At 35.1% G+C, this 22801-nt stretch overlaps 2 long non-coding RNA genes and 1 pseudogene across 2 annotated transcripts; 2 read left to right on the top strand and 1 right to left on the bottom strand.

The window, feature by feature from the left end:
* The first annotated feature begins 3379 nt into the window (after window positions 1-3379).
* LOC113300304 lies at window positions 3380-4840 on the top strand. Its single transcript, XR_003335704.1, has 4 exons — window positions 3380-3818; window positions 3903-3950; window positions 4252-4610; window positions 4709-4840. It is a non-coding gene; the product is annotated as an uncharacterized LOC113300304 (long non-coding RNA).
* A 342-nt stretch (window positions 4841-5182) lies between these two features.
* Window positions 5183-6668, top strand: LOC113300305. Its single transcript, XR_003335705.1, has 2 exons — window positions 5183-5231; window positions 6017-6668. It is a non-coding gene; the product is annotated as an uncharacterized LOC113300305 (long non-coding RNA).
* A 10272-nt stretch (window positions 6669-16940) lies between these two features.
* LOC113296495 lies at window positions 16941-21198 on the bottom strand (annotated as a pseudogene).
* Between the last annotated feature and the right edge of the window lie 1603 nt (window positions 21199-22801).

Below are 22801 nucleotides of genomic sequence, written 5' to 3'. Positions count from 1 at the left end.
GTTAACTTAGTTACCAAAACTTCCGAATATGGGATGTCTAACCTTATATATTGGCCCTTGGAACCACCTAGAGCCATGACATGGTTTGTTTTGAACTTGTAATATTCAGAGGATAATTTTTTTTTGTAAAGTCCCGAATGTACCATGGCCAAAAATCAGAATTTGGGAAAAACTGATACTTTTCAAATTTTGAACTTGAAATAATCGGAAGTTAACTTAGTTACCAAAACTTCCGAATATGGTCTGTCTAACCTTCTATATTGGTCCTTGGAACCACCTAGAGCCATGGCATGGTTTGTTTTGAACTTGTAATATTCGGAGGATAAATTTTTTTTGTAAAGTCCCGAATGTACGATGGCCCAAAAATCAGAATTTGGGATAAACTGATACTTTTAAAATTTTGAACTTGAAATAATCGGAAGTTAACTTAGTTACCAAAATTTCCAAATGTACCACACAAATCACTGTCATTTGAACTTGTCTAACTTAGTTACCCAAACTTCCGAATGTACAACACAAATCATTGTCATTTATCTGCTCTTATTTACTTTACGACCGTGACTACCTCCCAGTCCTGCACGACCACGGGTTTGAGCACCTTCAGTTGGAGCAACTTCAGCGCTCGATGAAGCTCGAGTTCTTTTACCCGTCTTTGATACTGCCACCTTGGGCGGATGCCTCTTCGTGACTTTCTCCCCAAACTGGGCAGCATAATCTTCGTTATCCATATTATCAACTAGATCTCTAGCCTCTTTGATCTTCTCAACTGGCATGGGATCTCCGCTCTTCAGGCATGCAGTTAACATTTTGGAAACACGCTTGAACCTTTTCACCTGTTTTTTATACGTAATGACATAACATCAAACGATAATTACCTAAGATTTATAGGAATAATATAAAATGAACAAAAATATAAGAACACGCACCAGTCTATCATAACCAGCTGGTTTGTCTTTGATGATACAATTATAACTTGAACCCGCCGCAGTAGTGTTGGATTTGATTTCACGGATAACCAAAGGATGTGATACCTTGTTATACCAACTCATATAGTCTGGAGAATTTTCATCACCTCGGGTGGTTCGTCTACCAGTGTCGATAATGAAGTCATTCCTCTTATCCCAGTTATCAAGAACAGTAGGTGGGCCTGTGTGAACAATCGTGAGATTATCACCACTAGAAGAGCACAACTCCAACTCCAATTTGTAGTAATCCCCCATTTTCTCCACAGGTTGATGTTGTATATACCCGTGTTGTCGCATCACTCTAGAGGGGTTATACATCACATATCTTGTGGGGTGCCACAATGGTCCAAAATAAAGGGACAAGTCCGACCGACCATTTATATGCCCACTGGCTCGATCTTCCTTGTATGGATCAAAGCATACGTCCGAGGCTTTCAATTGGTCCAAAATCTCCCTCATGCGAATCAACTGCTGCTCTTTTGTCCTAGAACGGTTGTCTTCAAATGTATACTTTGTTCCTCTAGGAGTACCTTTGCACCACCCCGGGTCCTCTCCGGCCAACTTCAGGATAGGGAAGTGGTCATAGATCCATGCCTATATACATAAGAAACCAAGTTTTAGTAAATAGATTGTGTATATTCGGTAGTAATTTCCAAACATTATTTCCGATTATATATAATCGGAAATAAAACTGAGTACCTATCCACCGAATAACCAACATTCGGAAAAAAAGATGGATCATTTCCTACGGAATATGCGTCATTTGGAGTTCAATAACCTATAGTTTTTCTGGCTTGTATATTCGGTTCTAATATCAAATGAATATTTCCGATTATATATAATCGGAAAATAAAATAAGTACCTATCCACCGAAAAACCAACATTCGGAAACAGAGATGGATCATTTCCAACCGAATATGCGTCATTTGGAGTTCAGTAACCTATAGTTTTTCTGGCCTGTATATTCGGTTCTAATATCAAAAGAATATTTCTGAATATATATAATCGGAAACAAAAATAAGTACCTAGCCACCGAATAACCAACATTCGGAAAAAGAGATGGATCATTTCCTACTGAATATGCGTCATTTGGAGTTATGAATATGCATCATATGTATTGTCTACCGAATAACTATAGAGTGAGTTATAGAGTTAAAGAAAAAACCTGTTATAGAGCCACGTTCCCGGCAACTTGGCAGGTTCCTAGCCTCGAAGCCTTTCTCAACTCTTCATCAAGAATGCTAGGCATGCCGTGCCCCAAGAATAGTCACCGACTTCATGGAGAGGATCCAAAAGTTGTATAAGGTTGGCGTCGATCCGGTTGCTAGAAGTATTGGGGAATATGACACATCCCAATACACAAAGGAGATATGCGGTGGCAGCGTGGTTCACTTGCTCATCAGTTAACGTTTCATTCTTTTCCTTCTCCAAGGTGCCTCAGAACATATTCATCAAAGCTGTAATGTTGATCTGTCTTGTTCTGTAACTTGCATGCCTCCTAAACTCTGCTGTTGTTGTCTCTTCATCCCAACCTAAGCACTTTTTAGTTAGAGCATAAAGTTGTGCCCAACTTAACTGCTTTGTGTAGTTAAACTTCACAGCTGTGCCTTGGTCGGGAAGGTTAAGAATCTGCACAACATCATCCGGGGTAATCGTCATCTCCCCAAACGGCATATGGAAAGTATCGGTCTCAGGATACATTCTCTCCACGAACGCTGATATGGCCACACGATCATGTTCCAACAATGAATTCTCGGCGGCATTAGCTAACCCCGAGTTGGCAACAATTGACTTGAACCTTTCACATTCACCGGATAAAGGCCACGCAAGCATTTTTGTTGGTGTGGCGGTAGGTTTGAGTAGACGGACCGCATCTTGATGATCCTATTAAAGTACATAAAAAAATCCTTAATACAAATATTACGATATAACACATAGACAATACATTAATAAAAAATAGTAATTTTATTACCTCGGTTTCGTATATTTCTCTGGCCCATGAGTCTTTGTATCCAAATAGCAATTTTCCTCCATCCGCTGGTAGCCCAAGGATTGTGCCTGCTGGAATACCCTTCTTCTTCAAGTGCTGAGGGACAAGATGTGATGTTTTCTTAGCAATATCCTTCTTTACACCATCTTTTCGTTTTTTGGCTTTTTGGGTACCACTTGGTTGTCCTTCTTCTTCTACTCTTGGCACTGGATTAACTGGTTCAATTTCATGGTGGGGTGTAACTTGTGGAGCAGTTGGTTCTGCACTTTGTTGAGCGGCTTGTTCAACACTTGGTTGCACCCCTTGTTCACTGCCTTGTTGTTCTACACTTTGTTCAGCACTTGGTTGCTCCTTGTTGACTGCTTTGTTCTTATAAGCTTTGGTGTGCACTTGAATTATCTTTGGCACTCCTTTTCCTCCTAGCACTAGCTGTCACCTTGTTTGCTAAATCAGTATCAAAATCTCAAAGGTTCTAATTTTATTTTCTTTCCTTTCATTCTATCGTTCTCCTCTCCAGATGAAATCCCAACTTTGTCATATCTCCTCATCTTCATCCTTCTATTAAGAACCAGAAAGAAAACCAATTTTCTTCTTGTAACCTTCTTCATCTCTCCAGATCCAATGGCTAATTACCTTAACCAATCGACCTTCATGAACCTAAAAGCTACCACTACGAACCAGAAAGAAAAACTCAACCATTAAAATTCCTTCTTCTAAAATCATTTCTTTGAAACCCTTACCTTCAAAATAAACCCATTTTCTATTGTTCTTGAATCAATTTCATGTTCGAAAGAATCCCATTTTATTTTCACAATTTCCTTTTCGTGCTTGTTAGGGGTTTGATTTTCTACAAACTTTGTCAGGTAAAAGTTGGGTTTTTCCCTATTTTTCATCGGGTTTGATTTTGGTTGACAGGGTTTTAATTATCACTCATCGATTTATTGTAGCAATTGCTAGAAGAACATTTAACATCTTTGAAGATTTCCAGCCTTCAGGTATAACTTCTGCCTCACTTTTACTTGTATCAAATCGATTTGATGTTAATGAAATTATTTGATGTCATTTGGTGTTACTCTTGTGTTAATGAAGCAATTAGAAGTCCTCAAAAAAAATTTGTTAAACAAAATTGGGTATTCTTAAAAGATTATGATGTTGGATTTTGGGTTTGTAAAACAAAATTGTATGAGCTACGTGGTATTTATGATTCTGATATTAGGTTTGATTTTTTAGTTTAGTAGGCTTGAATTGATAATTTTTGGTTTTGTATGAATAATTTTTGGTGCTGATGGTAATTAGATCGTTGGTGGTGGTGGAGGTTGTGTGGACTGAACTGGTGCTGGTGACTGGATGCTTGGAGAGGGAATCAATTAGTTTGATGAAGCATTGGTGGTGATGGTAACCAGCTCGTTGGGGGTGGTGGAGGTTGTATGGAGTGAACTGGTGGTGGTGAAGAGGTGTTTGGAGAGGGAGAGCAATTTGCAGGTGTTGTTGAAAGGGTGAATATGATCTAGCACTTGTGGGAAAGGTCTTCTTTGGTAGTGTTGTTGGTGCAAATTCAGGCCAATCTCTTGCTTGACAAGCACCATTAGGTGCAGGGTTACCTAATACTGTAATCTGCACTACCACAAACAAAGTTTGGGCATCATGAATGAAAGGTGAGATACAAACACTTTTACTAGTATTTTCTCATGAAAATCTCTGTTTATCTCACCTTATTTTACTTTTTTTTTTTTTTGATTTTCGGGGTCATCAGTAATGAAGAAATATGGCTTATATGCTGCAATCTGTGCTTCCGTAGCAATGCTAAGTATCTGGTGCTATTCCTCGAAGATTCACAGGGCTACCTGGAGCTGTGCAATTCCAAATGAAAATTGTTAACAATAAGGCAAGTAAAAATTGCAGATGTTGTTTACCTATTAGTTCCTCGAAGGTTAAGTTTCTGTCTGACTGTGTTCCCTTTTTGTATCTCCATTTAAGTGCTTAGACATGCAAAAGCATGCAGACATTGGTTTAACTGTAAGTGGTATTATGGTACAACATATTTCCACATATTCGGCTTAGGATTCTCTTTGAGGAATCTTTAGCATTAAATAAAAGTGGAGTTGGATTATTGATGATCGTTAGATTTGAGTTGTCGAAAGCATCAAGTAAAGATTCAGTGTAACTTCATGAAATGTCAGCTTAATGGTTTGGGTTATTGATGGTTGTTAGTTGGTTGTATTTTCAGTTCAATGGGGACAAAGGATGTGGGTGACGCATATAAATTGGAAATCATGGTAATATTTTTTGGCTTTTAATATTTATGTCTGTGACGCTTTACATTTGACAAGGTAGGCATTCTTATTCAAGTCTTGTTAACGCTTAAAGTTTTATATTTTTTGATCGGACTCCACTGCATCCTTATATGACTCTTATGAGAGATACTGGAGGTTCATTCATTTCAAGGAGTGATACTATTTTTTAGTCTAGAAGGAGTAGATTTTTTTCATAACCCCTATGCAATTCTAGTTTGTCATAATTTTTTTTGTTCAATTGAATAATGCCACCACCTACAACTGTACTCGTCTTGTTTCCTCCAATCATTCATGGTTGGTTCCTATTGTATATCCCTTTTCTTTATGTTTTTTTCTTTCTTCATTTGTGATCATTCTAAATATGACCAGTATGGATGTCAGTTGTATTTTTCAGAATTCTGCACTTAGTTCTCTTGTTTCCACAATGCAGGATTTTACCTAAAACTAAAAGTGATATGCATCGTATAAAATCTTATTAGTTCTTGTTTTTCTGAATTGTGTAAAGTTCTGCAGGTTCTCTTTCTTGTGTACACTCTTGCTATGTTTGCTAATACCAGATAGTTTCTATTGCTGGAAAATCATAGTGGGAGACGAAACTTTGACATTGTGGTTTGCATTGTAGTTTTCTTATGGCATTGTAGCTTTATTGTAGTTCGATAGTTTCTGTTGTGTTTGTTGGAAATATGGATCCTGCTAGAACACATCCTCTAATTTTAAAATACTTGGTAAGTTCTATCACTCTCACAAGCTGCTTGGCCTTTTAACAGATCCATGATGAGTTGGCTGTTGCTTTTCTCTGCAGGGTGGTATACCCAAACCCACTGAACCAGTCTTATATTTCTCTACAGGGTGGTATAATAACAAAAAGCTTCACGTTCCGCCATTACAATGACTCTTCTATTGATGATTTTTTTTAATGTGTGCAGAATAAAGAGGTAACTGAATCTATTCAGAGAAGTGTTGCTGCCTATAACTGCAAGATCGTTGAAGGGTGCAAAATCATCAGTTACTATGATTGTGGTTGCGGCTGGTTGAAGGGTGCAAGACCTGAATTGTTGCTTATGGTTGATGCTGCATTGGTGTTATTGTGTACCAAATGGTTGTAAGTTGCTGCAATTAGACAAGTATGGCTACTGCTTGTACCTGCAATAGCGATTGATAGAGGTGAATACCTTGTCCTTGACTAGTAGAGTCTAAAGTTCTGCAAGTTCTGTGTCTTGTGACCAAGGAAGCTGGTGCCCAGGTCATAATCACTGAAATTGGTTATAGATCTCTTGTAAATTGATTTAGTTTTTTCTTTAGGACTTGTAGCACTTTTCTCTAGGACATAAATCCTTTTTGTATGATATTGAACTAAATTTACAATTTAATGAATGTAATTGACATTTTATATGAAATGAATTATTATTTGTTTTCATCTGAATTTGAGTTTCAATTTAGTGCAATTAGAGTCTGAATCAGGATTATTTCAGCCTAGTCAGAATTGCTGAAATCAGTCAGTCAGCCAGATCTGATTTTTTTTTTTAAAATTTTAAAATAAATTAAATAAACGACTTAATCTAGGTGTCGTGCTCAGAAGCATTTACGAAGCATCGTAATTCAGAGGCAACCAGAAAGTGCTGTTCCATAAAAAGACACTGAATCTACGGCACTTCCAGTGGCAACTACAAAGTGTTTTATTTCTCTCTAACGACATTTTTCAACTATCTTAAAACGGCTTTTTTCCACTAGTGTTTTCAGTTTTGTTTCACCGAAATGATGAATCAACCTTGCTTCTCTTCCTTGTTCATTCTTCTTGTTCTTCTCATGAACTCTCACGTTCATGGTGCAACCAACGGTGGTCTAGTAATTACTGCACGTAAGAACGCAGTAGCAGAGAATCCGGACATAAACTATAGTTTTTGTGTTTCATCTTTAAACTTCTGATATTTACACACTTGGTGTAGTATCATATATACTACAATGAAAGAAAAATTAATTAAATTCCATACATCAATAAACTTTTGAAAGATCGGAAACAGAGTCCCGCTGTTTTTCTTTTGATTTTGAAGGTTGGATTTATAAAAATAAAAATGTAATAAGGCTCCAAGCACCCATTTTAGAAATTACAAAGTTGAGCCCATGGCCCTCCTCCCTAAGGGAGTATCACATTTTTTGTTATAAATTTCAGTTATCTTGTATTTATCACAACTTTCCGGTGTGTTATTAGAGTACGTTTGGAAGGTTGCTCAAAGATTATGCGGGTATTGATAGAGTTATGGACGATGCAATCTGGTCTTTCCAGGGTGGAGATTCAATAACTGCCGCTTGCCAGGTGTGTTATATCCCCATGCCAACAACGGTTTGATGGTGGAATCACTTCTCCTTTGACAGAAAAAGAAAACGACTTTAGTTAACAAACTTTTATTTCATTTACGTTTATTGAGATGACAATGGCTGTTTCACCTCCTCTTTAAGGATCTTTCTCTTATCTCTCTGTGGACTATTATGTGATTTTCTAAGTACAATACTCTGTAAAATCGGGATTTGTAGTACTTCCTGTGTCGACCAAAATGGTAACTAACATGTTTCTTAATAAATCCTAGAATGCGAATGGTATCAACAGTTGTGCCTACAAGAGCATGAAGTGATATCTTCATATCTGACTCAATCAGGGAATCATTATTGTCTTGAGTGGATACTTGTTGTGGAGAATCACGAACTTTTCGATGATGACCATAAATAGGTGTTGTGGCTTGTATCTGTGTATATGTTTCATCACAATTATAGAATAAACCTTAATAAGCTCGTCTCTTGTCTTGTTGCTCTCTAGACAAGCGACGAATATGTGGTGGAACATACAGTAGGTTGAGTGGTGGGTGGAGAAGTAGAAGGAAGTGGTTCGTCTGTAATTTGGGTGGATGAGATGGTATATATTTGTCTTTTGAAAATTAGGTGAAAATCTGTTGAAATATGCGGTGGTTGTGGGTTGTTTGTAAGTTGGAGGTTTTTATTGTTGGTGTTGTTGAAATGAAAGAGAACTTCCTTGTGAATGTGCTTATAGAAAGCCTGAGATAGGATGGTGGGTTTATGCATCTCAATTGAATGTCTGATAACATCTTTCAAACCACTCAAAAAACTCATAATAAAATAGTCCTCTTTAAGGGATGGGTTGTTCTAAAGCATTGAAGCCTTGAGTTGTTCAATATTTTCAAAATATTCTTTAACAGAGTTGATTCGTGAAAGTTTATTGAAATAGCCAACGAAGTTTTCATTAGCTAAATCCGCAAATCTTTCACAGATAGAAGTAGAAAATTCAAACCAAGGGATAGTTTGTTTACTTGTCTGGAAATCTTGAAACCAAGATTCATCTTTGCCATCCAGGTGAATAGAAGCTAGCTCAGTTTGTTCATGTTCCTGCACGCCCTTCAAATGGAAGTAACATTCACACTTACGGATCCAGCTGCGAGGATTATCATCACGAAGTTTAGGGAATTCGAATTTGGGTGTTTTTCCACTAGCTTCAAAGAGAGGTGTGGTCATTGGTTTCAAAATGTATATTTACCAAGTCTGCTGGAAGTACCCATAAAAGCGCTCTAAAAGCGCTCGGAAAACAAAAAACGTCCTTTAGGCACTCTTAAATGATGAAATATTGCTCAAAAACCGAGGACCATGTAACGTAGTCATATGTCTTGAACGTTGGCCCTTTTCCCATCAAAATACACTACTCTTGACCGATTTTACGAAACTCAAAATTGCCATAAGTGATTAAAATTAGGTAAAATAACGGCTAAAAATGGTGACAAAGGTAGTATGAACACCATGGAATTTCCATAACCGAAAATATTCAAAAGATATGCAGTAAAGCACATAAATTCTTTATTATGAATTCCAACCAATATCCAACTGTAAAACCGAAATCACCATGGAAAACTCAATATTATATAACACTTAAATAATATATATTTCCAGGGATATGTTTTGATTGGTATTAAAAAAAACATATTAACTTTGAAAATCTCAAAAAGAATCTCTACTATTTTTGGTTTGTTATGTCACCTTGAGTATCAAGGTATATCTTTGAACAATAAAGAAATAAGATTTTCAAGACAAGTTCAAATTACTCATTATGTCGACATCTTGAACCATTCTATTTTGCAAACCCAATTTCTAAATTACACAAACCCTAAAGTTTGCGTGACTTATAAAAATCGGTTTTGTCTATTGGGACCGGTTCTAACATGATACCTAAAGCAAGTTAGGATCGACTCTACCTTCACTACCAATATAGGTAGGGATAGGTTCTACTATAACTCCCAACATAAGCTAAGATCGGTTCTACCTTGATTCCATATATAGGTTAGGATCGGTCCACACTTAACATCTTCAATGAAAACCCAGACCATAATCCTTTTGATTTCCTTTCGACTACGAAACAAGTTCGTATGTCTACTTCCTTAAACTTACGCAATTAAACATAGTTTTCTAGGTATAAATCAAACTTATGTTCACTACACAATCTAGTAACGAGTTACAAAGATTATGTCGATGTTGCAATTACGAAGTCCAAAATATAAGCATTATGCTTCATAATTCAATATAGGAATATAAAGCCCTTATCACTTATTAATATATTGTTCATTGATACTTTAATCACAATATGATGATCAAGTATATGGCGGTGGTTATAATGGATCTTTTTATGTATGGTTAAGGGCCATGGTGCCACTACATACGTTTTGAGAATTGGTAAAATAATTAATTAGAATCTCTCTCTTTGCTCATGTTTGGTCCTTTTTGTTCTTTTGAGATATAATTGAGTAAGTAAAAATAATTTTCTTTTTCTTTTTATGTCTTTTAAATATTTCATCTCTATTTGTAGTGATTTTGTTTTTCACCATTTTGGGTGAGTTTCTATTCGTTTTATGGGCGGTTTATTCAATTCTTGATCGGTGGTTCGTACATTGTTATTCTCGACTCATGAACATCGATTATTCAACACGGTCTTGATTTAAACTCATATTAAATCCAAGGGATTTAGGGCATATGGTTTTGTTTGGAGATACAAGATTAAAGGGAAAATACTCCTTTCCTTTAGGAGCATCTCTTATTGAAGAAGAAGAAGAAGAAGAAGAAAGTAACATTAAATACTTGGAATTGATTCCGCATTATACCATTATTCTATACAAAAATTGAATATATTTGCGGTTTATGGTTTTTTTCTCTTTGCGATATATATACTTGTAATTGATATCTTCAATTGTATTAGTCATCTTGTATTTTTGATGTTTATTATTCTTGTAAGCGATCATGTAATCACCGTTTTGATTTGAATAATTTAAATATGTTGATTGACAAGAAAACAAAAAAAAAAAACAAAAATTAACTTTGTATGCCTTTGGACTTCAAATAAATATATAACAATGAAAATTAAGTTGTGATTCCATGTAACAAACTAAACAAACAAAAACCTAGAAAGACAATGTACTAGTCAAACAGTTTTAAAATATCTATGTAAGATTTTACATTTTGAAATGCAAAGATTATCACATGGATCACATATATTATTAGAAAAGAGTTTCAAATGAGGCGCACATAAGAAACATGAAAATTTTGGAGACTTGTATACCATGTAAGATGTTTATTATATATTATACGTAAATATAATATGTTAACAATTCACTTTTTTTACAATTATAGGAAATTTAACTAAGATAACATTGCATACAAATATATTTGGAAAGAACTTATTTAAGATATGTATTCTTGTAGCCTGGGTTCAAAACATCCTGATACTACAACGCATACATCAAGATTATAGGGAACAAACACAAATTTATTTTTCTAGAAATTCATTAAAATGCATGAGGCATAGAAAAAATGTACATATTTAATTATGAACTTACAATATAGGTATAGTACGCAATCTTCTCTTTAATCTTCTCCTCTTGACCTCAAACAAGCACAAAATTGTAATGTTTTCCTCCTTTACTCCCTTCAAGTTTGAACACTGATAATATACTGAAATCGAATCATACTAGAAATCATTAAAATGTATATGATAAAGAAAAATAAATGTACAAATTATTTCTGAGGACTTATTATATTGTGTAGTGCTGAGATCTAATCTTGTATCTTATCCTCCTCTACTCCCTTTGAACTCAAACAAACTGGATTTGCAAGAGATCAAACTTTTAAAAGGCTATTTAAATGTCATAAGTCTCTTGCCAACTATAGAAACAAGAAAGGAACAAGGGAAGGTGGGAGGAGGGGGATTTAGGGTGTAGCTAGAATAACCAGAGAACTAGGTTGACCTTTAACATTACGTTGATGTTTCATACTTGTTACTGAAAAATGAAAAAAAAACAATTCCCGACAATTATAGTATAAGGAAGAGAAAATGAACATGCAATTTATAGAAAAAACATAGGAAGGGTTCAGAGCATGATCATGAATCGAATCGTTTATGAATCAGTGATTCTGTCATTCATCTTCAGAAATTAAGTTGGTAAAGTACATGTATAACAAATTTCATTTTCAATTCATTTCGCATTTAACCAGAATTTGAATTCAAGTTTCTTCATCAATGTTGACGATATTGATTACTTCCTATCTAACTTAGGATTGGTGTACTTTACATGGGTTCGATCACGCTACTTAATTTGGTGTTGAAAATGAGACTGATAGATATATATAGACTTACGTATAGAGTCGTAAGTCCTACTACAGGGCATACATCAAGGTTCCCTGGAACTTATTTAAGATATGTCAACCCAACCTCAGGGACGTCAAAGAAGGATTTTCACGACCTAGCACTCGACGTTAATATAAGTGAAAAAAGGATCGTAGTTGGTTTTGATGGTTTGAAGCTGATTCTTTTAAAATGAATACCTCTGCAACCAACTATGGTACTGCATTCTAGTGAGATCATTGACGCTATTCGAACGTCGATTGTGCCTCTCAAGTCCTCATATGTGATATTAGAAATTCTCACTATAGTTACCTTCACAAGCAAAAAAAGAAAAGAGTATAAATATGTTAGATGAAAACACCACAAATAAAACCTTAACACTGTAATAAGCTGAAACAGACTAGTATTAACATACTGTAACAACATTGAAAACCAACATCTTATGTAGCAAGAAAACTACATATGATTTGTACAAAATATATAAATTGTAGTACAAGGAAATATAACATAACTAACCTTAGTTAACTTTCATGTCTTGTTTATCAACTTTATTTCCTCGCATTACTTATTGATGGATGTAACTTATTTTTCTTAAAAATCGTAGTTAACTTTCATGTCTTATTAACCCAACATAAGAAAATTTTAAGAAATATCCATTCGTGTATTCTTATATATACAAACTCTATAAAAAAAATTATAAATCTATTTATTTAGTTATGCCTATTTCAATATTTATCATCATATCTTTAATCTCATTTCTAAGAAGGATCCATTACGAGATTTTTGTAACGCTTTTTATTCTTCTTCCTGGGCTTCTTTCAGTTCTGAAATCCTTGTTTTGGAGGCATACCTATAATAACTTAGTAAACAAGATCATTGGATCATATATCTTGAGTCAATTGAAAATTATAATTGTAACTACTAGAGATAACATGCAACTTATGACGTCCAACTAGTAACAATTAGTTATTCAATTCTTTATTGTTAAAGCCAATATGCTTAATTTTCATCATTATGCTAGGTGTTGCTGTGACTTGTGTTAATTTTATATATTTTATTATTTCAATTTTATGGAACATTTCATTTAATTGGATTGAGGTTCATAAGAACTACATACCTATTTTTATCAAGCATCAAACATATCAATTTGATTACCAGTAATATAATTTTTTATCGATATAATCAATCAACCATATAAAAACAAAACTTTGATACCTATAATATATCAACCATATAAAACTAAGAATCTTAATGCCTATGATTAATTGACCATATTAATCTATCTAGAATCAATCTAGTATCTATAATCAATAATCCTAATTATAATGAAATAATAATAACTATAGTTTTTCCTTTTTAACGATTACAAACAAAGATTGCTCTTACTTTAGTCCATTCAACTCTAAAGTAACAAGGTTTGTTTCTTAAAAAATAATGTAATAAGCATAAAACTATTAAAGTTTAGTACAATTAAATTTTTGTATCCAAATTCTATCCAAAGGTCTCACATGAGTCCCTGGTTTTCACTTTGTGCAGGAAAGTGAAAGTTGTAATTTTTTGCCCCCAAAGCCTTATAGCCTTAAAGTGGGTCTTTCCCTGCTTACCTATTAGGCAAGGCACTTGGCCTATCACTATTCTTGGCGTTCGAGTATTAGATTTCTATCCTTAAGGAAAAATTCGCACCACTCTAGTGTTAATGGGTCTTGCTTCCGAAACGTATCCCAACATACAATGATCTTTCTTCGTCATGTAGAAGCACTCCAAACTCAAGGAAACGAAAAACCAAGATTAGTGTTTATCTCTCTCAATACTATGAAAACAATAATGCTAGTGATATCAATTATGGTTTGTTCTTTTCTTTTATCTAAAACGAAATATGCTTGGGATTATATACATGATTTGGTGATTCTTCGAAAAGAACAAAGTATCGAGAGTAATATCTCTTGGAAACAGTCTCTTTATTGAAGGTGATGCCTTTGAATCACAGGCATGTGCAACCAACTAACATACTATATTTTTTTGAAATCAGTGACGACGTTATGACATCAATTGTTCCATTCAAGAAGTGTACTGAAGATTACTAAATCAAAGATGTAGTTGAGTACAAAGACTCTTCCTTAGTCAATAAAAACTCCATTGTATCGATTATATCAACTAAGATTAAGATTACCGAAATAATCAATCTTAGTTTGTAACCTATCAAAGTATATTTCAAAGAGAAACACAAAGATAAATCACCGATCTATGCAAAAAGATTAAAAGTATATACAAGATAAACAAGCTTGTTGGATCCCATTCAATCAAGTGTGCAAGAAGTATCACAACGATCAGAATACCAAAAAAAAAAAAAAAATTCTAGTCTTCATCCTTCAAAGTACTTGCGCAAACAACTTGATTCCACTTATGATCGATCACGCTCAGAATGAATTCTGTTAACAATCACAAGTCCTATCATCTTCAGATCCAGATAAAATAAACCGAATATGAAGTCGTCGATCCTTGAGATAGTTCGAGTGACCTTATCATAAGAGAATGATCACAAAATTAGCAAACTAGACCTATGTAGGTTCAACACACCGTTAGTCAATCATATGAATAATCGAAAACTACATAGCAACACGTCCTACTTTCCCAACAATGGTACCACTAGAAGCTTCTTGATCTCCAAAAAGTCTTTCAAAGAAGCGTCGGTAAGAGATTTCACCTAATTAGGATACGCTCCTTTCTAGCGAGTATCACGATGATACTGTTAGTGGACTTCCTCACTCAAACGTAAAGTTCCATGTGTTCTGGGACAAGTTTGCAAGAAAGAAAAACTTCATAATTTATAATCACAATGGTTGTTAGGACAACAAGGAATTACCAAATTCGGAAATATGAAAGATGTTTAATAAATGCATGCCCATTTTCGGTTTTCTAAATATTAGAACTATAATCCAACTAATATACCGAAAACTCTCTTGGATGGTAATCAATATTAGATAGCATAAAAATATACTTTGCTAATATAGTAATATGAATGGTACATAAAGTTTGAATATTACAAAGATATTTAGAATATTTTTGTTTGGGGTCTCACCTTAAGTATTGAGGAATATACTTGAATATTAGGTAATAAGAGTTTAGCACATGTTCAAATACTATGTCGACATCTTGTAAACTTTTTATATTAACCAAATCATATTCGCGATAGCAATTAAAACCCTAGCTAAATTAGTAAACCTAATCGAAATACATCGTATTTGGTTAACATTAAAGGTCGTTCCTGCTAGAGATCCTTGGGATGGGTCCTAATAGAGATGCTTGTTTAAGGGGTTGGTTCTAAAATAAACCATTTGATTCTTTTCAACTGCGAAACAAGTTTCGCAAGTTTACTTTCTTAAACTCATATAGTGAAACATAGTTTTCTAGATATGGAATCAACCCGAAAGTTAAACCCACTAACTAGTAACGAACTATTATATAGTTTTATGTCGAATCTATGAAGTTCAAAAGACAAATGTTATACTTTGTAATCCAATGTACCAAAGTTGTGTAAAACTAGTATATACTTCCTTGACGCGTTGACCATAATGGAATAATATTAAATATACAATATACACTTTGTATGTTATGTTTTCAATCTAAACGACTTGAAAGAAACATAGATAAAAATGGAAACGAGTCAAGTTTGTATTACTAACCTCGAAAAAAAAGATGATGTGTTCGGTGATACAAATGCGCCTTCAGGTTCTTCAGAGTAACACGAGCAAGTCTCAACATTTATATTGTTCCTAGTCTAACCTAATGATCAAGTAGCCTCGAATTGTTGGATCTAAAACATGACAACCAAACTTCACATACCAACACTTGGTGTTTTTACCCGAGCAATAATACATTGGTTAAGCACTTAGTGCATGAGGTGTACTAGTGCAGATCAAGGCCACAACATAATGATACGCAATGGTGCACCATTTTCTCAAAAGTGACTGTTTCAAATTGGTTATTAGCTTTACACATGCCAAAGATATATGCACGGATTTGGTCACGTAACACGGATTTAGTCATGTAACTACTATATAAATAATGGGAGAGGTATTGTGAATCAGTAAGATATGTTAGGCTAGCAAAGGCTAAGCCTTGAGACATTTAAGTCCTCAATGGTGAGGCAATTGCAGCCCAGGTACGGATGAGCTTTTTTTTTTTTTTTTTTTTTGTGCAACAATATTGGATTGTTGCATTACATCTTTGTGTTTATTATGTTTCTGATCCTATGAGTTTGCCGAACGGTTTGATGCATCCCAAACCTTTAATACAAAAGGGGACACGTTAAGAGATAGAGAGAAAAGAAGAATAACTCCTGTTACAAAATGCCTTAAGAATAATGCCTTAAGAATTGAGGAATGGGCATACATTGATTGAAGGCTGAGTACTTTATAGATGAAGTTGATTCACATTGCCAAACATAATCCAAAGAAATTAAAAGCCACAAATTGGGTGTGTGACACTATACCAAGTTAGATTTTCCATATAAAGATTTATCCAAGGCATCTAAGTCCTACACACTCTCCTAAATAAGATTCTTGTACCTGACCCAAATTGGTATTATCCTTAAAGCATCTCCGATGCATGGGGTAAAGGTCTTTAAATTGAATGACACTTAAGACTGCTTGCACCAAATTTCTATCTCCAATAAAAGGGTCAAGGTCATAGAATAAGACTTTCTCTATGATTTTGGGTCTTAATGCCCATTGCCCCATCATCATTTTTATTTTGTCTCTAAATTCAAATAAAATTTGGATTATACCTTAGGGGTTGGAGATCAACTTAAGATAAAAAGTTTACATTTTTTTTGTTTTTTCTTTGTCCTTTAGTAATGACCCACACATAAAAATGTGTTAATAAGACCTCATGTAGGATGACCTTGACCCTTTGTGTTGGAGATGCTCTTACTGGCAACACAGTTTCTACTGTTGATCTTGGAACTTGAACAAACTTGAACAACTAAATTGGCCAAGTGCTATAATTTTGTGGACCGAATAAACAAGAAACCCTTGCAAAATCACAATCATATTTATAGACTTCGTATAAAGTTTCAAAAGAGTTCACAAAATATGTGTAATTATAGCAAGACACTATTATAACACTAACAGTGTTTTCTGAACTAAACAAATCACAAACACTAAGGTACAAAATGTAATCTGCGTTTACTCTCTTTACTTCGCCCAGGCAACTGCATCAATCTCTGCTTGTGCACTTCTGTATAACTCCAACCTTTTGCCAAGAGCAATTCGACGTTTCATTATTGCTGGATCTTCATTCAACAATCCTGATAATTGCTTTTTCTGCAATCAAAATATTTTACAGTGATATCAATTAAAAGAATCTTTCACCATACAAACAAATGGCACACTTGCAAGAATTAAGATCAGATGGGTGATTCTGATTAAGGTTTGAAGAATTAAAAATACAACAGATAACCATCAGTACTTACATCCTTAGACCCCAATTCTGCGAAGAAATGGTCGAGTAGTGAGCGTTTGGCCTCACGGATTTGACAATAAACAATGGATTTAGGAATAGAGTTTCGCAAACTCCCGCATACCATGTTGACATAAGACAAGACATTTGATCCTATTGAGTTTCACAAGAAAAGAAAGTCAAACACAAGATGAGTACTGATAAGAACTTAATATTTCTATTGCAACAAGGACAAGTATATGAAGCTAGAAAATGCACACTAAGTAATTTAAGCGTTCCTAATTTCGGCATAATTAAGCAAAATTGATGACGAGATAATGGATATGTGTTAGTTACCTATCCGGCGAAGATATGAATCATTATATCGATCAAATATTGAATGTGTGGGATTACCACCTTCTCAATATCTTGCGGAAGCTTTCGGAAGAAATCAACAGTGAGGTAACTAGACTCCATATCAACCAATTTCAGAGTTGCCTTCTTACTTTCATCCCTCATTCTTTCCAAGGATTCAACAGCTGCATTGGTAACCTCCACTCTGAGACCAGGGTACTGCTTTAGCTCCTGCATACAGCAGTAACAAAAATGATAAGTTTCTACAATTCTTAATGCTCTGAACTAAAATATTACATATAGAAGAGACACAGTCAACCTCTTATTGATATATAAGTTCATTGCGAGGATGAAGAAACAGGAATCAGTAGGAACTTACCACAGTCTCACTGACAGCCTTATGCACAAGGTCCTTCAGTAAACTATGAACCTGTAATCATAACAACAAAACTTATAAGCAGACGTTCAATGGTGCATCAGAAAATAGGCAGTGAGTTAAAGTAACGCATACCGCGTCAACTGCTGCCTCTGCAGGACCTCTGATAGTAATTAGAGAAGATTCAATGAGACGGCGATACCTTGTTCAGGAGCGATAAGATGTGGTTGGTAACCATCTGCTTCAGTAATCAGCTTTCTTACGTTCTCCATAGTGAGTTGCTTGTCAAATTGCAATCTTTTTAAAGCTGCAGGAAGTTGATTGTCGAAAACATTGTAGATTTTATCACCACCTGGGCGACTACAGACATAAGAAAATGTCAAACACAAGATTAAGTACCATTTTAAAAAGATAAAAATGATGTGCACTGTACAGTCATGAGAAAATTCAAAAACCCAGAAAATTAAAGGCCAACTACAGCTACATACATGCCGTCAAGATGTTCTTTGTAAATTCCATCAAAAAGACGACAAATCTCCATAATTGAGTACAAATTACCCTGCAAAAAACCACAATTAGTGAATTAGGCCAAAAGACGGCAAGTCTCCACAACTGAGTGCATGTTTGCTCATAAGTGCATATTGAAGACTAAAGACAATGGACTCTGAATGGAAGACTGAGATTTAAGCTAGACTTACTCCAGCATCAGTAGCAACAGGCTTGCCAAAACGACTCAATTCCGCCTCTAGTTCAGCAATACTTTTATTAATTAGCGACTGGAGGCCTGGGCCGAGACTTGATTACAGTTTCCAAGTGCTGCAAAATCGACCATTATGCATCAATTTGAGTATGAAATAAACCAAAGCTCAAGATAACTAAATATAATTTTATGAATAGCCAGACAACACAAGAAAAGAAAATCATGTGATCGTCTCTCTGCTCTGTTCCAGAACAAACATGCACGATAATACAGAAGAAGAAAAGAAAAGTTACCTTCGAAAGCATCTTTCCTAGATGCTCAGAACCCATTCTATGAGCAAGATGCCTGTACTCAGGAGTACTTGCAAAATACTTCGGCTCTCTGCGACGAGCAGCGATCATGTCAACGCTCTTGTTAATATCAGCTTGGGAGCGGTTAACAACACCAATCCAAGGGAACTGTAGGCGATATGATTTGCCTTCCAATATCTGGAGAACCCAAAGAATGTCAGTCAAGACATCACCCTCTCAACCAATATATAAACTTCAAATTCTTAACCACTACACTGAATCATATATTCATATTCAGAACATATCTTCCACTATTAATGAAAGAACAAGCATATATCCGGCAATAGGACAAATTTTCAGATGATCACTAAGAACTGTGGGGAAATAATCAACTTACATCAACAGCATCGGTGCCCTTGTCCATGAGATCAATCTTTGTCAAGACTCCAAATGTTCTTTCCCCTAAGAAATGAAAGTCATATATTAAGCGTAAGGAACTGCCAAAATGGAGCTTACTTGAACATGAAATTGTGATAAGCTGTATCGGATAAGGGGATCTCTAAAGTGTTCCTGGAATCTGGATCAAATGGAGTAACAAAAGCTCACCTTTCGGGTCAACATCACGAGAAATTTTGATAGCATCAGAGGTAGCCAAATCTTGATTGGCAGGTGAAACTGCTAGAATTAAACAATTGGGCTGCAGGGTAAAGGAGAACGAAATCAAATTAAAGAACAAATCTCTTTATTAGTTATTAGTGACCAAACCATTGTCTAATAAAAAGGTACCCAATATGTAGGAAACCACAGTCTAATAACCAAACCATGGTTTAATAATAAAGAGGTTCCACAATATGTAGGAATCATAGCCTAGTGACCAAACCATACAAACTTACATTTACTGTAAACCATCCATGAAGGACGGCGATACCTTCACTAGGTTTGGAATAATACTTATGACTCTATATTCCATACCAAATTGTGTGGAAAAGAAACATGAACATTATATTACCTATACAAAATGATGTGTTTCAAAAATTTACTCCCGGTATACTTGTTTCATATGAATATAAGGGATTTCTGGTCAAGGGATTTACAAATGTCAGTGGCATAGCTAACTTTAGATACCTACATTCCATTCTAGAAATCATGTACTGAATAGGTAAAAGATCCAATGCCTACAGCTTATAAAAGACGAACAGGGACCAGAATATCTTATAAAGTTCATATAAACATAAAAATATACACAAAATAACTTCAGCACTGTAATAAGATGATAGGATATAGGATATACCTTCTCAATAAATGAGGGAACCATGTTCTCAATGTCTGCAACAATGCTATCAGATTGACCATCTACAGTCCCAGGTTTACCAGTCAGTCAGTTTCATTATAAGAAAATAAGTTGAATCATAGTACATCATCGATTACAGCAAGAGGACTGCAAGCATCAATCCACAACTGAAACCTAAAGAAAAGGTAGATGAAACTTACCAATGGCAACTTTTGTCAATCCAGGAAGATCGATCAGGGTCAAATTCACAACTGTGAAGGTTCAAAAAACAACATCAGAGATGAGCCAGATGACCAAAGAAGCAACAGCTACAAACTCATAATCATTTTAGGTATTCAGACTTACGGCCCTACTTTACACAGAAGAATAAAAACAAGGGCACACTTGTATCTGAATCTTACCATTTGGAGACTAAATACTAAGATGAATAGGAACACTAGAAATTCCCTTGCCACGCCCTGTCTCTCTATCAGTCTCATCACCAATCTCCTTCCTCACAGCGGCTAACACACACAACAACAAACCGTTAATCATGAATAGATAATCATAAATTCTACCAAACAATGCTTATCCTATTCTACCAAATAATAAAGACATATTGTAACTAATTGGATACAAAATTGATGGACCAACATTCTGATAAACCTTCAAAACTTGAGAGTGGGTCCATCGCTTCACTTTTATCAAATGTTATCAGAGATAGTGAACAGACATAATGTTGCGTAACAAATTTTAAATGCAACCCTTTTGCAGCATATTTAAGAAAATCAACAGTTATAAATGAAGACAGGAAATTGCTACTCGTACGAATATTTAATAGATCATCCATTGTAAGACGTAACTCCACAAAAAAATACATCACATACTCAAATCAAATCTACCCAATGTAGAATCAGTTGATAATAGATAACAGTAGCGCTCAAGAATCAAAATAGGGGTCAATAACAAATATGCTATCATATAGTGTCAAACCAGTCCCGAATGCATTCCGCTATTGAGAAAAACTCCTTAATGCTCGCATGACTAAATTTAGGTAGGTCGAGCAAAGTGAACCAAAACATATTTAGCTAGTACTATTATGAAAATCATTATTTAGAGCTCTTTGGTATTAATCCCAAGCTAGTATAAATTGTCGTTTAACAAGTCGGCGATCTAATGGTCCACAAACATTTTAGCAAACACTACATGGGCACTCAGAAAATCAGTGAGACAATTCATCCATTTCATCAGACAATTCATCCATTTAATCAACCATCATTTCAGTAATCTCGGAGTACTAAACTAAAGACAAAAGACACCGACAAAAGCAATTAAAACTGGTTATAATTAAAATGATTCAAGATTACTATTTACAGTCAACTCATATGCCGCATCATTACATGGACAGTATCAAAACTATACGTCCTAGCATTCAAGAATCGGATCCATAACAGTAAAGAGGTTTACCTTAATTTGTCGAAAATGATGGCCATATACATGGAACTAGAAAACCAAACTGCTCTTCAATCACCCATTTGCTCCTCCACCAAAATTTTACGCTCGGTAGTTCCACTTCCTTCACCGTTAATTGATTTACAAACCCATATTCTCCTTGCCATCTCTTGATAATTTTGAAATGCATATTATCAAAAAACCTCACCTATTTTAAAAACCCTCAGATATGTGGTGGATTAGGTGGTGGTGGTGGAGGACTAAGAGGTGGTGCGGAAATTGGAGATGGTGTTGGATTCCAGTTGGGGTCAATGGAAGTATTGGTAGTGGTGGTGGTTTCCAATTGGATCTAAAAATTAACGGATGTATAATCTTATTTTCACATATAAGACGGTGGTGTTGCAGATGTAATGATGTTAGTTGTGGTGGAGACCATAGAGTTGATGGTGGTGGCAACAGAAATCGTGGTGACGGTGGGAACGATGAAGATGGTGGTGGTAGGAGCGTAGAATATGGTGGTGGGAGCGATCAGATTTATTGCTGTTATAAGAGTGGAAGATGAACAGGGTTAGAGAGGAAGGCTAAATACCCTAGTTTAATTGGGGGTCATAACTTCTAATTCGGGGCCATGCATTACGGGACAAAAAAAGTCACCCAATCCTAATTTGGATCACTCCTTAAAAAAATATTTTCTAAATGACAAAACTGTCCTTATATAATTAATATTAGGAATTAATTAGTTTGATTAGTGTGGTAAGTGTATTTAGATTAAAATCTGATTTTAGGAAAAAAAATTGTGGAAAATGTGTTTTATGTGTTGAGAAGAAGAGGAGGAGTTTTGAGAGGAAAACCTAGGGTTTTTACAAATGAGTGATTCAAGTGGAGGGAATGAGATTGGTGAAGCTTCAAATAACAACAATGATTGTGTTGATGGTAAGATTGTCTCAACTAATGATATGGGTTGGATGTTTGATGAGGAGATGTTGATAGAGGAAGGCATG

This window comes from Papaver somniferum, chromosome 7 (genome assembly GCF_003573695.1).
Source record: "Papaver somniferum cultivar HN1 chromosome 7, ASM357369v1, whole genome shotgun sequence".
In the NCBI taxonomy this organism is placed as follows: Eukaryota; Viridiplantae; Streptophyta; class Magnoliopsida; order Ranunculales; family Papaveraceae; genus Papaver; species Papaver somniferum.
This window is presented reverse-complemented; position numbering and strand designations above follow the sequence as displayed.